Below are 14,546 nucleotides of genomic sequence, written 5' to 3' on the forward strand. Positions count from 1 at the left end.
AAGGCAGTTCAAAAGTTTACAAAAGGTTTATTTAAAACTGAAATCAGGCATATAAATCATGTATGCCTGACGCAATGAATGAGTTAAGGGACGAATTAATGAACTTCCAAGTCAAAAAGGAACGCGGAATAACCAAATTAATAAAGAAGTGAATGAATGAACTTCTAAACTAGTGGATTAATGAATGCCGAAATCAATCATAAATGTAAACTAAAGACCTAACTAAATATCCTAACAAACAAACCAAAGGATGGGCTGGTCACAACTAATAAGGTGGGGAGCCTGGGCAGTTACGCACTATGTGCGTGAAGGAGTGCCCAGACTCCTCATAAACTATCAAACAAAACAAACTAAACTAACCAAACTCAAAACGCCAAAAGAGTACTTACGACCAGCCCACCTGTAACTGAAATAAAGTTGGGAGCCAACCCAGCCCAGCAGAGCTAACAACACTGCAGAGACCCTGATGTTAGACCAAGAGGGAGTAGACCAGTAGAGGTAAATGGTAAATGGTAAATGGTGCATTTATATAGCGCCTTTATCCAAGGCGCTTTACATAGATTGTGCATTGCATTCACCCATTCACACACACATTCATACACGCGGCGGAAGCCATGCAAGGTACCAGCCAGCACATCGGGAGCAATTTGGGGTTCAGTGTCTTGCCCAAGGACACTTCGACATGTAGACAGGAGGAGCCGGGATTCGAACCGCCGACCCATGGATCATTGGACGACCTGCTCTAACTCTTGAGCCACAGTCACCCCTCACGAGTCCCTCGCGAGTGGGTGTTTGTTGACTACACCGCACTCTCACATCGCAGCGGACAGCTTGTGTAAGTTGCAGAACTGGGTTGCGTGTTGTGCAACAAAGTATAAATCAGGCTACCAAACAGATGCCACTTAAAGGAGCATGTAGTTTAAGGACATTCTGCATCCAATTGGTGGACTGTGACAAACCAATGACATCATCAACAGGGTTTCCAAGCTAATATTTTCACTTCCTAGGAAGTTCTTAAATTAAAATGTTTGAAATCTTTAATGTCACTGGCAGGTTTAGAAACTGTCCACAGCCCTCCTCTGACACACAGAGTGAGTAGACATGAATGGTGCCAACCGTGCAATCTTATAATGAGCATTAGTGAGGACCAATTTGGCTAGTATATGAAGATACGTTTGGAAATGGGTAAAGTGCTCATTTAACATCTTCTGCCGGGCCTCAAAGCAGTAAGCAAGAACACAAAACATGGTAATACAGTGATGACAGATAGGCATCATGAATCACACGTATTACGCTAAAAACCTAACAGTGGAATATCTATATAATGAAACTATGCATATACTAGATAGATAGATAGATAGATAGATAGATAGATAGATAGATAGATAGATAGATAGATAGATAGATAGATAGATAGATAGATAGATAGATAGATAGATACTATGTCTACATAAAATATTATCTAAGTTACATAAGTTGAGCCTTTGCATATACGCCTGTAAGGGGCTAGGGCAAGTGCTAAGACAAGTGCTACGCGCTACATCATCGGGAGCAATTGTGGGGGTCAGAGTCTTGCTCGAGGACACTTTCGACACAAACGCTGGGTAATTCAGGGGCGCCCTGAGCCGTGAGCTATATGAGAACTGAGTTAGAGACAAATCAGAATGCAAACAAAGTTCCTGTGAAGTCTAGACGCTGTGACAGATAATTGTCTCGTCCCTGATCTCAGGAGAGCAAGGTCGCACTGTCGTGAGTCGTGACCGCCTGTCTGCCTGAACCTGTTCCCTTCTGTGACACAGACACACAGAAAGGCTGTCTGCCTGCCCCGTTCCATCTGTGCAGCCAGCCACACAGATGCAGGCAGACAGGCAGACACCCTGTCTCCCTGCCTGTCCCCTCTGTTATAAGCCAGCCAGCCAGCCAGCCAGCCAGCCAGCCGGCCAGCCAGACAGACAGACAGACAGACAGACAGACAGACAGACAGACAATCAGATGTGCATTCATGATGGCCTCCCTGCCTCCGGGGGCAGCGCAGCAGATGCTCTGCCATGAGCAGTGATGCATACACATGCCGACATCCCTGCCTGATGGCTTGTGATTGGATGAGACGGGCGGTCACGGGGGTAGGGAGCGCTCCATTGTGTTCAGTTGGGCCGTGCACAACTAGGGGAGGCGAGGATTTTCCATTCTGTCCCTCTCGGAAAATAATTTGGACGGCGCCGAGTCGGCTTAAGTGAACTTCGGCATGGCGACTCGCTCGCTTTAGCCTCTTGTGGCTCAAGTTCGCTTGATCAATACCGGTAACTTGGTCAATATCTATACTTTATCGGCCAAAAATAAATAATGCTTTGCGGTTGTTGTTGTTGGAAAAATAGTGGCGGCAGCGGGATTCGATCGGAGGAGGTGTGTGGGTTGGTGGGAATCTAATGATTGGTGAGGTGCGCCACCGAGCTGGATGCTGAAATGGGGTTTTTGAGCTGTGTTAGAATGTGAGAACGGCCCGCCACGTCCTGCTACTTCCTACTAGTAGTAGGGCAAAAGGCAGCGGCAAAACAAGTGCTTCCTAACGTCTCGCCTCCTATGGATACAATAATAGCCTCAGAACGACACATACTATATACTACAACACATACTACACTACAACACATACTATATACTACAACACATACTACACTACAACACATACTACACTACAACACATACTACACTACAACACATACTACACTACAACACATACTACACTACAACACATACTACACTACAACACATACTACACTACAACACATACTACACTACAACACATACTACACTACAACACATACTACACTACAACACATACTATATACTACAACACATACTACACTACAACACATACTACACTACAACACATACTACACTACAACACATACTACACTACAACACATACTACACTACAACACATACTACACTACAACACATACTATATACTACAACACATACTACACTACAACACATACTACACTACAACACATACTACACTACAACACATACTACACTACAACACATACTACACTACAACACATACTACACTACAACATAAATGTAAATACATGTGTTCAGTTCAGATGGCTACAGGCTGTGATGATGTCATTCAGAGGTTTGATTTGGAGTCCCAGAGATTAACGTGACATTTGTTTCTCTCCCAATACACTAATTTCTTACTGATCTTTTAGCACACACACACACACACACACACACACACACACACACACACACACACACACACACACACACACACACACACACACACACACACACACACACACACACACACACACACACACACACACACACACACACACACACACACACAAAGCACATTCCGAAAATAGGGTATTTGTAGAGATCCTCGAGGGGAAGTGACAGGGACAGTGACAGTGAGCGCATGTGGGGGAGCATTTGGAAGTTAAGTGTCTGTTTCAGGGACAATTCTCTGCAGTGCACCAGTGGAAGTGAACTTCTTCAGGCCCAGATTAATGCCTGCTTCACGAAAACCTTTCTTGTGACCACCGCGCTCTGACCTGTGGTGCGTTACCCGTTCAAATCATATCGGCAATGGGTCGCACTTACACCAAGACTGCATTTTTTTATTTTTGCATACGCATAATGGAAGACAAACGTTTCGGCTATCCAGCCTTCATCAGTGTGATTCATCACATCAGTGCCTGCTTCACAGCACAGCAAGGAAACGGCCCTGGATATGAATGAATGAATGAATGAATGAATGAATGAATGAATGAAGGAAGGAAGGAAGGAAGGAAGAAAGGAAGGAAGGAATGAATGAATGACTTTATTTAAGTGTCATGTCACTTCGTGGCCCATCCTCCCTCATGGGATTATATGACACCTTTTCATACAGTTATACAATTATTCCGATATACACGTCTTTTTACACTGGATAAGAATGCTACAAATGGCACTATATGGCGCCAAATGGGAAGACATCATCAGAAACACACACATAGACATCAAAGGGGGGCTTCAGCCCCTGCCCTTTTACCAGTCTTTAAAACAACTGCCCTTTCCAGACCACGAATGCAGCATTTACTACACGGTGAAAGAAATGCAAATGCCCTCCCCTCCTCTCCTCTCCTTTCCATGCCATGCCGGAAGGAAGCATTCAGAAGAATTGCTTTTTCCCCCCGAAGTCTCCTGAACTTGAACTCAGCATTTTGCGTTTAACAAATTTGTTTAGAAATCCATGTCGTATACACCGCATCTCCACTAGCTAAAGAGTGCTGGGTTGCGCGCCGAAAATAGCTGATCTACAAGCTCTCAACGCGTCGCAGCGCGACGCGTTGAGAGCTTGTAGATCAGCTATTTTTGTCCAAAAGTGACCTCTTACGGGATTTCAGCCCCTGCCTCTTTAACACTCTCTGCACGTCCCTGCTTATACACTCCACGACATACATGAGGAAGTGAGGACAATTCACAAAACACGCATAATGAGGCTTGGACACCTGCCACCCTCCGATTATAATTAATTTTCCTTGACAGCGTGCTATCCTTTAAAATGGGATTCAGTAACATGACGTGACGTTTAAGATCCCCAAGTCCCTTATATAATTATTCCCACAATATATTATGTACAAGCAACGCAGAACACACACACGCGCGCGCACGCACGCACGCACGCACGCACGCACGCACGCACGCACGCACACGCACGCGCACACGCACACGCACACGCACACACGCACACGCACACACACACTTACTCACTATGCAACAATACGCAATACAATACTGTGTGAAACTATCCAACAACACATGGTATAAAAGTTACATAGAGTTTGACACCCACACTCACATGCACCGTCCTTATCAGCATATAGCTATAGTTTCCAGCTCTATAGTAATATAGACTTTGTGGCAGACAGAGTGCAAAACGCCACATGTCACCTCAAAAACACAGCCATTGTCACCTTCCCTCTCTGTGGTGCATGCTGGCTCCAACGTGGCTGTCCCCCAGTGTGTGTGAGTCACCTTCCAGCCTGTCCACATCATGTCTCCCCCTCCCCTACCCTCCCCTCCCCATGCTCCCCCTGTGAGCGACAGCAACTACACTGGGACAGCTGGGGGGGGGGGGGGGGGAGGGGACTGGAGATAGCATCAAGGAAGGGACACGGTCGGTCAGCCTTGAGGTCGTTTTAGGAATGTGAGCGAGGTATAGGGGCTTCACAACAGGAAGACCACGGCCCGTGTATTAATAGTAGAGAGCGGTCAAAGGGGAAACCCCTGGACACTGACTGCACTGACGCTCTTCTATCGCTCTCTGTGAGCCAACAGAGCTGAAGAGCTCATTTATGTTAAAGTTAAAGCCTTTTCTTTTTGATAACCTGACTCCGCCAGATGGGGGCGTATTGTATTGATTCACGAGTTCACAACACAGCTCTCCCTCTGGAATGGCTGACGCAGTATAGCGATGAACCGAACCGGCCGCGGTACGGACCAATCAGTTCAGTTCAGTTCAGTTTATTTTATTTATAGTACAAAATCACCCCAGGGGGTCTCTGTGCACTTTACAGCATTTATACAAAACAAATCAAACACAAATAGCAATAACAACATAGTAAAACATGGTAAAATGTGCATAAAAACTAAGCGGAACTGTAATGTATAGAAAAAAGGTGTGTTTTTAGCCTTGACTTAAAAATTTCCAGGGAGTGTGAATTTCTGACATCCTGAGGGAGAGCGTTCCAGAGACAGGGGGCACGGTGTGTGAAAGCTCTGCCCCCAACCGTTATTTTATTATGTGTTGTGACTGTGAGTTTTCCAGCATCCTGAGAGCGTAGTGGTCTTGGGGGGATGTATATATTTATTAAACTGGACATGTAAGGTGGTGCGAGTCCATTTAAGGTTTTATAGGTCAGGAGGAGTATCTTGAAGTCGGCTCTGGCCTGTATGGGTAGCCAGTGAAGTTCTATTAGTGTTGGTGTGATGTGGTCAAATTTCTTTTTTCTGGTGAGTACTCTAGCTGCTGCGTTTTGTACTAATCTGAGGCCATTTGTTGCTGTTGATGGTAAACCGGAGAAGAGGGCATTGCAGTAGTCTATTCTTGAGGTGATGAAGGCGTGGACCAGGGTTTCGGCGTCGGGAAGTGAGAGTATTGGACGGATTCTAGCAACGTTGCGCAGATGGAAGAAGGCAGATTTTGTAATGCTTTTTATGTGGTGTGTGAAAGATAAAGATGTGTCAAAAATGACTCCTAGATTTCGGACTGTTGGTTTGTGGGTTATTGGGCAGCCATCGAGGTTAAGGGTTATGTTATTGAACAGATGAGTATGCTTGACTGGACCGACTAGTAGCATCTCTGATTTGGCAGAGTTCAGGAGTAGGAAGGAGCTGTTCATCCATTTCTTTACCTCGGCTAGACAGATTTCAAGTTTGTGAATGTTGGATGGGTCAGTTGCTGTGATGGGGATGTAAATTTGGGTGTCGTCTGCATAGCAGTGGTATTCTATGCCAGACTTTCTAAAAATGTCGCCTAATGGTGTCATGTATAAACAGAAGAGGATTGGACCAAGAACTGAGCCTTGTGGGACACCGTAGTTAACACTGGAAAAATCGGACATTGAGTTATTGAAGAGCACACGCTGAGATCTATGTGAGAGGTAGGAGCGGAACCAATCGAGTGCAGGACCTTTGATACCAATTAGATGTTCTAAACGATCGAGGAGAATTGAGTGATCGACCGTATCAAATGCGGCACTAAGGTCGAGGAGCAGCAGGAGAGAGGTCCTGTCCGCATCCATTGCCATTAGCAGATCATTTGACACTTTAACCAGAGCGGTTTCTGTGGAGTGGTGGGATCTGAAACCGGACTGAAAATTGTCAAAGAGATTGTTATTGCTGAGATAGGCTGTAAGCTGACTGGCAACAACTTTTTCTAGCAGTTTTGACATAAATGGGAGATTGGATATTGGTCTATAGTTCGCTAATGTGTGTGGATCTAGACTAGGTTTTTTTAGTAGGGGTTTGATTATTGCGGTTTTGAAAACTGTTGGAACGGTGCCACTGATTAGGGACTCATTTATGATATGAAGAAGCGGGGGGCCCAGTGTAGAAAGCAGCTCTTTAAATAATTTGGTGGGGATTGGATCCAGTAGGCAGGTGGTGGATTTTGATGTGGAGACCAGTTTAATGAGATTATCATAGGAGATTATATCAAAATGTGATAGGGTGATGCTGGAATGAGTGGCTGTGGAAGATGGAGGTTGGGAGGCGGTTGTGGGTGAAGCGGTAGCAGTGCTCTTAGTCTGCTCTCTAATTGACTCCACTTTGTTGTTGAAAAATGTAAGGAAATCTAGTGGATTGATGGAAGGGGGGGGAGCTGGGGGAGTGGTTTTGGTGAGGTTGGCGATTGTGTCAAAAAGGAATCTGGGGTTGTTTTTGTTGTTGGCTATTAATGTGGAGTAGTATGTGTTTTGGCGACAGCGACAGCTACAGGCGGGATCTGCCAATCGCCTGCCAAGTAGCTTGAAAAAGAAAAAATCTGACCAGTCTGAAGCGAATGGTGCAACAGCACCCCCTATTGGTACTCTAAACGGACATAGTCACATAGGTTAGGACATAGGGACAAAGCTGTTCCTTGGAGTGGTTGTACCACTCAAAAAAGGGCCCACCTTCTTCAGCGATTGGGTTGCAGTGATACTAGATGGAAGTAGTTTGTGAAACGAGTGTGAAGCAAAGCTTCTTCAATCTGGCGGAGTCAGGTTATGTTTTTGCAGGGTGCCAGTAAAAAAAGAGAGACAAGGTTTCGATGTAACTATAACATCTTCGTCAGGTCATGACCTGACGAAGATGTTATAGTAGTTACATCGAAACGTTGTCTCTCTATTTTTTTACATGCACCCTGATAAATAAATAAGGCCGGAAGGACAAATCTTGTCTATGAGGTTTTCTCTTGGCAATATCTGTAGAGGATGCATGGGTAAATAAAAGTGTTTTTATTCTGGTGAAAAAAAATCCCTATCTGTCCAAAAAAGTTCATTTTATACGTGTGGTGGGGGGCTCAGAGTGCGTCCACTAAAGAAAGTAGGCTTTCTAATAACACAAAGCCGCCTTTGTATTGGTGAGTAGCAAAAAAAGTTATTTATACAGACGAGAGGCTGGTCTGCATTACATGCGAGCACAGGAAGAGAAGAGTAACATAGCTCTAATGCAAAGGCATTAGAGCTATGGACCAGAGCTAGCAGAGACTATAGAAGTGCAGCGTCATAGTGTCAGTGTGTGTAGACTCAGAGGATCAGTGTAGTCAGAGCCTGGGTCCGTTTGTCTCAGTGGCAGTAAATTGGATCTTATTCAACAACCACTTTAATCTGATCTGCTCACACACACACATGTGCGCACGCACGCACGCACACACACACACACACACACACACACACACACACACACACACACACACACACACACACACACACACACACACACACACACACACACACACACACACACACACACACACACACACACACACACACACACAGGATGCATTAAGTGAGCATGCTCTATGTAGCGTTCAGAGATTGTGGAGCAGTTGTCCGACTACATGAGATTATACAGGAAGTTTGACTTCTATAACTGACAACACTACAGCTTAAACACACGGCACGGCACGGCACGGCACAGCATGGGGCTGCGGTGGTTCAGGGGTCGAGTGGCCGGATGGCAACCGCAAGGTTGCCAGTTCGAACCCAGGCTCCCCCAGAGTTAGTGTCGAGGTGTCCTTGAGCAAGACACTGAACCCCTAATTTCTCCTGATGTGCTGGTTGGTGCCTTGCATGGTTTCCTCTGCCATCAGTGTATGGATGTGTGTATGAATGGGTGAATGTAATGCACAATCTATGTAAAGCGCCTTGGATAAAGGCACTATATAAATGCACCATTTACCATTTACCACTGCACAGCACTATAGAGCTAAAACACAACAAAACTAAACATCATCTGATACACTGTTGTCATACGTGATCTCTCGCTGTCTCTAAGCCTCACATCTGTCTCTCTGCCTCACGTGTCTCACGTCAGGACTGAGTGGCTGTCGTGTCTGCTGACTGATGGGTAATCCCACCCACTGCCGCCCTACAGTATATTTGAACAGATCTATTAAGAGTAAAATTCTGCCCGTGCAGCACTTTGCAGAACGCAGGAACAGCAGCTGTACATCAATCTAAATGTGCAGTGGAAGATGAGACATGAGAGCAGACAGTGGCGTGCACAGATAGACACTAGGGGGTGCTAGAGCACCCCCTGCCCTTTTGGCAATGTGCCCTTTTGAAAAAAAGAAAAAAAAATGTTTTCTTTTTTTTTTGATTTTTCAAAAATAGCAGACCTACAAGCTCATAGCGCGCCACTCGGTGGCGCGCTATGAGCTTGTAGATCTGCTATTTTTCAATAGCTAAAGCATAACATAATGCTAACACCAAAAGGGGTTCCCACCCAAAATGGGTTAAGGCAACCGGCCGGTTCCACGCGCTGCACAAGGTGCCCTTTTTTTACTTGAGCACCTGCCCCTCTAAATGTCTGTGCACGCCACTGAGAGCAGATACACCTCAATCTGATGCAGTGGTTGTTGTGCTTCTCAAACCTTTCAATCAACGTCCAGCTGCGCTCAGGGCCAGGTGACGCTGATTAGCTCGTCCACTGTTTGGTCTCTGCCAAACGCCCACCCAGTGCTTCATGGGGCCACAAGACACATGGAAGATTAATGGGAATTAACGCGCCCGGGACGGTTTACCAGGCTACCCACATTATACATGGGGGTCCTATCTTGTGCCGCCCCTTACCTCTTAGCCCTAAACTTATTTGCCATATTTTACTATTTTGACAAAATAGTTCAACTATATAGGCCCAGACGGTTAGCTCAACCGTCTGGGCACCTAGGCTGCCAAGCCAGCCGGACGGCGTGCCGCGGGTTCGATTCCCAAGCCCGGCGGCCTTTGCCGCGTGTCACTCCCCATCTCTCTCCCCATTTCCTGTCTAATTACAAAAAAAAAAAAACTATAGCACGCACACACACGCGCGCACACACACACACACACACACACACACACAGTTCAGTACTAAAGAAGGACAACATGAGACTAATCATTATTCAGCTCCGACGAACCAAAGGAAAGACGATCTGTACGAACAACAGAAAGACATCACCGTTCTGATGAGTGAAGACAGGAGCCGACAACACAGGCTACGAAGAAGACATCATGGGCGTACTACCTAAGCCAACTAATTAATTACAGCTGCTTAATTAAGCGGGCGTTTTAGTATACAAACGCAGCATGTCAGAGAAGTGGCTCGCGGATATTTGCGCCTGGCTTCTTTTCACAGAGCTGAAATAGAAGACACATCTCCCCCAGCTATAGTTTATATTAATTTAGCAGCACACAGTGAGGCACATTGATCACTTTAAATGAAAAACCTACACTGTACAGTACACTGTTGATTGTTTAGTCAATATTATCTTACAGTGTGCAGGTGCATAACTCACTGTCTCTCATGTCAACGCGCTGATACTCTTCGTTTTTATGCACCATATTTGGGACAAACTCCTGCAGAAAACTGCATGTCTGCTGCCCCTCATATTTTAAAAACACAACTAAAGAAAGACCAATTCTGTTTGCTGCTGCTTTTGATTTTTCTTTTCTCTTCTGCAGCGTAACTATCATTTGTTCTTCTTCCACCACTGTGATACAACCTGTTTTTTTAAACGACACAACTTCACGTAGTATTCCTATTCCACATCATCCTTCACATCTTAAGAGGCCAACAGAAACCTTGGCAAACCTTTCCACTCCGGTAAAGCATCCAACGTGCTTCGGTCAGCGGAGGTTTCTCTCTTCAATCGGGGAAGAATCATGGACGTCGGCGAGAGAGAATGAATTGGCGTTTTTTTTTTTTTCTTCATTTCATTCATTTTGTAGTAAGTGCTTTTGAACGGGCCGTTTGTGGAGCTGTAATGGGCCAGGGAACATTTAATTGTCTACGCAGCACACACTGTGTGGTCCGTGCCAGAGAGAGAGAGAGACACTGTGTGGTCCGTGCCAGACAGCTAGGAGCACAACGCTCCCTGCAGAGCAGTAGTTTTCATGTCAAGGACCACAAAATAGAGAGAGAGAGAGAGAGAGAGAGAGAGAGAGAGAGAGAGAGAGAGAGATAGAGAGAGAGAGAGAGAGAGAGAGAGAGAGAGAGAGAGAGAGACAGAGACAGAGACAGAGACAGAGACAGAGACAGAGACAGAGACAGAGACAGAGACAGAGACAGAGACAGAGAGAGACAGAGACAGAGACAGAGACAGAGAGACAGAGACAGAGAGAGAGACACACAGAGACAGACACAGACACAGAGAGACACAGAGACAGAGAGAGAGAGACAGACACAGAGACAGACACAGAGACAGAGACAGAGACAGAGAGAGACAGAGACAGAGACAGAGAGACAGAGACAGAGAGAGAGACACACAGAGACAGACACAGAGAGACACAGAGACAGAGACAGAGAGAGAGAGACAGACACAGAGACAGACACAGAGACAGAGACAGAGACAGAGACAGAGAGACACAGAGACAGAGCGAGAGAGAGATTAGCACTCCAGACATTGCTGTGTGTCCTGGACCATGGGCTACCCAGTGTGACACATCACCACTATAACATTATTGGGTCACCAAAGTCGCGGTGCCCTGTGCGACGGAGAGGACACACAGTGCTGGAGGCTCTACTCCCACCTGTCTGCCACCACAAGACAAGCCTGCGCTGCACAAGTTGAAAGGAACCTCCAATGACACCACTCTGTGCACACAGGGCGTAGAGAGAGACAGGCAGGCAGGCAGGCAGGCAGGCAGAGACAGACAGACAGACAGACAGACAGACAGACAGACAGACAGACAGACAGACAGACAGACAGACAGACAGACAGACAGACAGACAGACAGACAGACAGACAGACAGACAGAGCAGTGTTCCACGGCAGTCTAGGAGAAAGACTAAACGTCATGACTTTTATTTGGCTCTGCAGAGACGGCTCAGGGAATAAGATGACCCTAAAGTCCACTAAACTCCACGCTACTGGACTGTAACGGGAAAAAAGGACGAAAGGACAGTGATGTCACCCACTGCTTTCTACAGGTTCTCAACCTTTTTGAGTCCGCAACTCCCCAAAATACTCACTCATTTGAACTGGGAGTGGGGACCCTCCACCCTGACAAGCACTTGGCATTGTAGGAGTTGAGGCATTACATTTTGTTTTTCGGTTCCACAGATACATATTGAAAGCTCACAACGCGTCACACTGGCGTAGCTTGTAGATTATTTTCAAAATGTTTGCCTCTTTCTTAAGTAATATTTGACAATTTGGCCAATGTTTGACCAATTTCTATTGGCCAAATTGTCAAATATTACTTACTTAAGAAAGATTGACCACACTGTGTCTGCCATGACAGTAGTCACACCAGGGCACTACATACTGTAGCCTACAGTATGGACATATAGGGGGCGCTACAGCGGTGTCACAGCAGTGTTTAACAACTAAATAAAGGACTAGATCTGAAGGCGCACTGCTGGTCTGAAAATGTATAGCCCTTCAAAAGATGGGTTATCAACTTATCTATCTATCATTCATTCATTCATTCATTCATTAATTGCATTATGCTAGCTATGGGTTTCTCTTGCAGTTTTCTAAGAATGCTGTAGTCGGGTAAAGTGGGTACTTGGATTCAGAAATCACGGAAAAAGGATACAGAAGCCACAAAAAACAAAGTAGCGTTCAATCATAAAAGTGGTAATCATTGTACAGACTGTCACTGGGGGAACAACAGGATAAGGATTTCCCCCCACAAGCTTTTCAAGTTACACATGAATGACCTAATGCTAGCCCATCTACAAGTTACACATGACCTAATGCTTACAGACAATAGCCCATCTACAAGCGACAGACGGACGGGAGTTACCGACCGACTACGGCATTCTGGATCTCGCCCCTTAGTCATAACACAAAGTTGTGAGCTTGTAGATTTACAATTTCCGGCGAGTGACACTGCCGCGCGAAGAAACATGATGAAACAAGCGTCTCTCCTGTTAACACTCGTCCAGCTGGGCCAAAACACCAGGCATGCTTATAAACGGATTGTGGCTTTAATGATATCTACAAAGCTTGTATTGCAGATCTACAGGCTCACAGCAGTTGATTGGCTATATTGCATGAAGATATTTGGTGTAGAACAGTCAGGGGGCCTACATTTAAATCCTGTCTCCTCAGCTGGATGGTTTGCACTACTGGTTAGTTTAATTCTGTGGTTTTCAACGCTTTTCATATCAAGGTCCATTATTCATCTGCATTTGAGTTAGTTCAACTAGCTGATCTACATCGACACGTTGTGAGCTTGTAGATTGGCTATTTTAACTATGCAAAATAGTAAAATAGTAGTAGAGCCCTTAGCCTCTCAGACACAAAGCTAAATCATTTACAGGCAACATCTCCACGCTGTATTGATGTGGTACCATTAGGAGAGATAACAGGCAAAACGTTGATCAAAGTAACAATTATTCTACATTCTCTAATTATGAAGACTTGTGAATTAAGTAATGCGGATGTTTAGTTCAATGTCAATGCCAAAGAAACATGCGTTTGTCTGTCTTGAATCCATCGTGTGCTCATGATGTGGAGGCTTTGATAGTGAACGTTCAGGGTGGATGTCTAGGCAAAGAGCGCTAGTGGAAAGTAACTATAGGTAGCCTACATTTACTTTGAATTTAAAAAAAAATCACACCTGTGTGTGTGTGTGTGTGTGTGTGTGTGTGTGTGTGTGTGTGTGTGTGTGTGTGTGTGTGTGTGTGTCCTCAATCAACCCAATCAACGTTGATTGGGCTGATCAGCATCAGCTGCAGAGGTCGTGCTCAGACATAGGGACATACAGACGTACACACAAAGTCACTCATAGGAGTGGTTGGAAGTGGCACCGAGTACTGTCAGAGTTGGTGTGTTATGGCGAGGAGGAGGAGGAGGAGAAGTGGGAGGAGGAGGAGCTGGAAGCTGAGACAGAGTCAGCTCAATGATGATGACTCACTCATCTTCTGCTCTGGTACACTCAACCAACTGGATCACAATCACAGGATCGCTGAAGACAGCTTTCTGTTGTATTTTGGGCAAAAACATTCCACACTAACAATGGAACAGACTTGGCTGGCAAAGAATTGTATCATAACTACCCTAAACAAACGTTAAAAGTTCATAGACATTCAAAAGCCATGCATTGGAGGCCCTGGAAAAAAAATCTCAAAATTGTAATTAAGTGTACAATACATTTACAGAGTAAATGTACTTTAAACCACTGGTCATCTCCTCCATGCTCCTCCAAAGTGTCCAGGTCAGCACAGAGCGACATGATCTAACGAGCCAGCCCTGTTTTTAAAGGAATCAACGATCAATACACACACAGCCAACCCTATACTCAGCAATATGCTATGATACTAGGAGAGGAGAGGAGAGGAGAGAGGGACGAGAGGGGAGGAGA

At 45.4% G+C, this 14,546-nt stretch overlaps 1 protein-coding gene across 5 annotated transcripts in view; it reads right to left on the reverse strand.

Annotated features, from left to right (window-relative positions):
* LOC306929378 (IQ motif and SEC7 domain-containing protein 1-like) overlaps positions 1–14,546 on the reverse strand; it is a 256,833-nt gene that overhangs the window by 42,386 nt on the left and 199,901 nt on the right. The window lies entirely within an intron of this gene.

Source organism: Electrona antarctica (genome assembly GCF_951216825.1).
Source record: "Electrona antarctica genome assembly, chromosome: 9".
NCBI classification, from domain to species: Eukaryota; Metazoa; Chordata; class Actinopteri; order Myctophiformes; family Myctophidae; genus Electrona; species Electrona antarctica.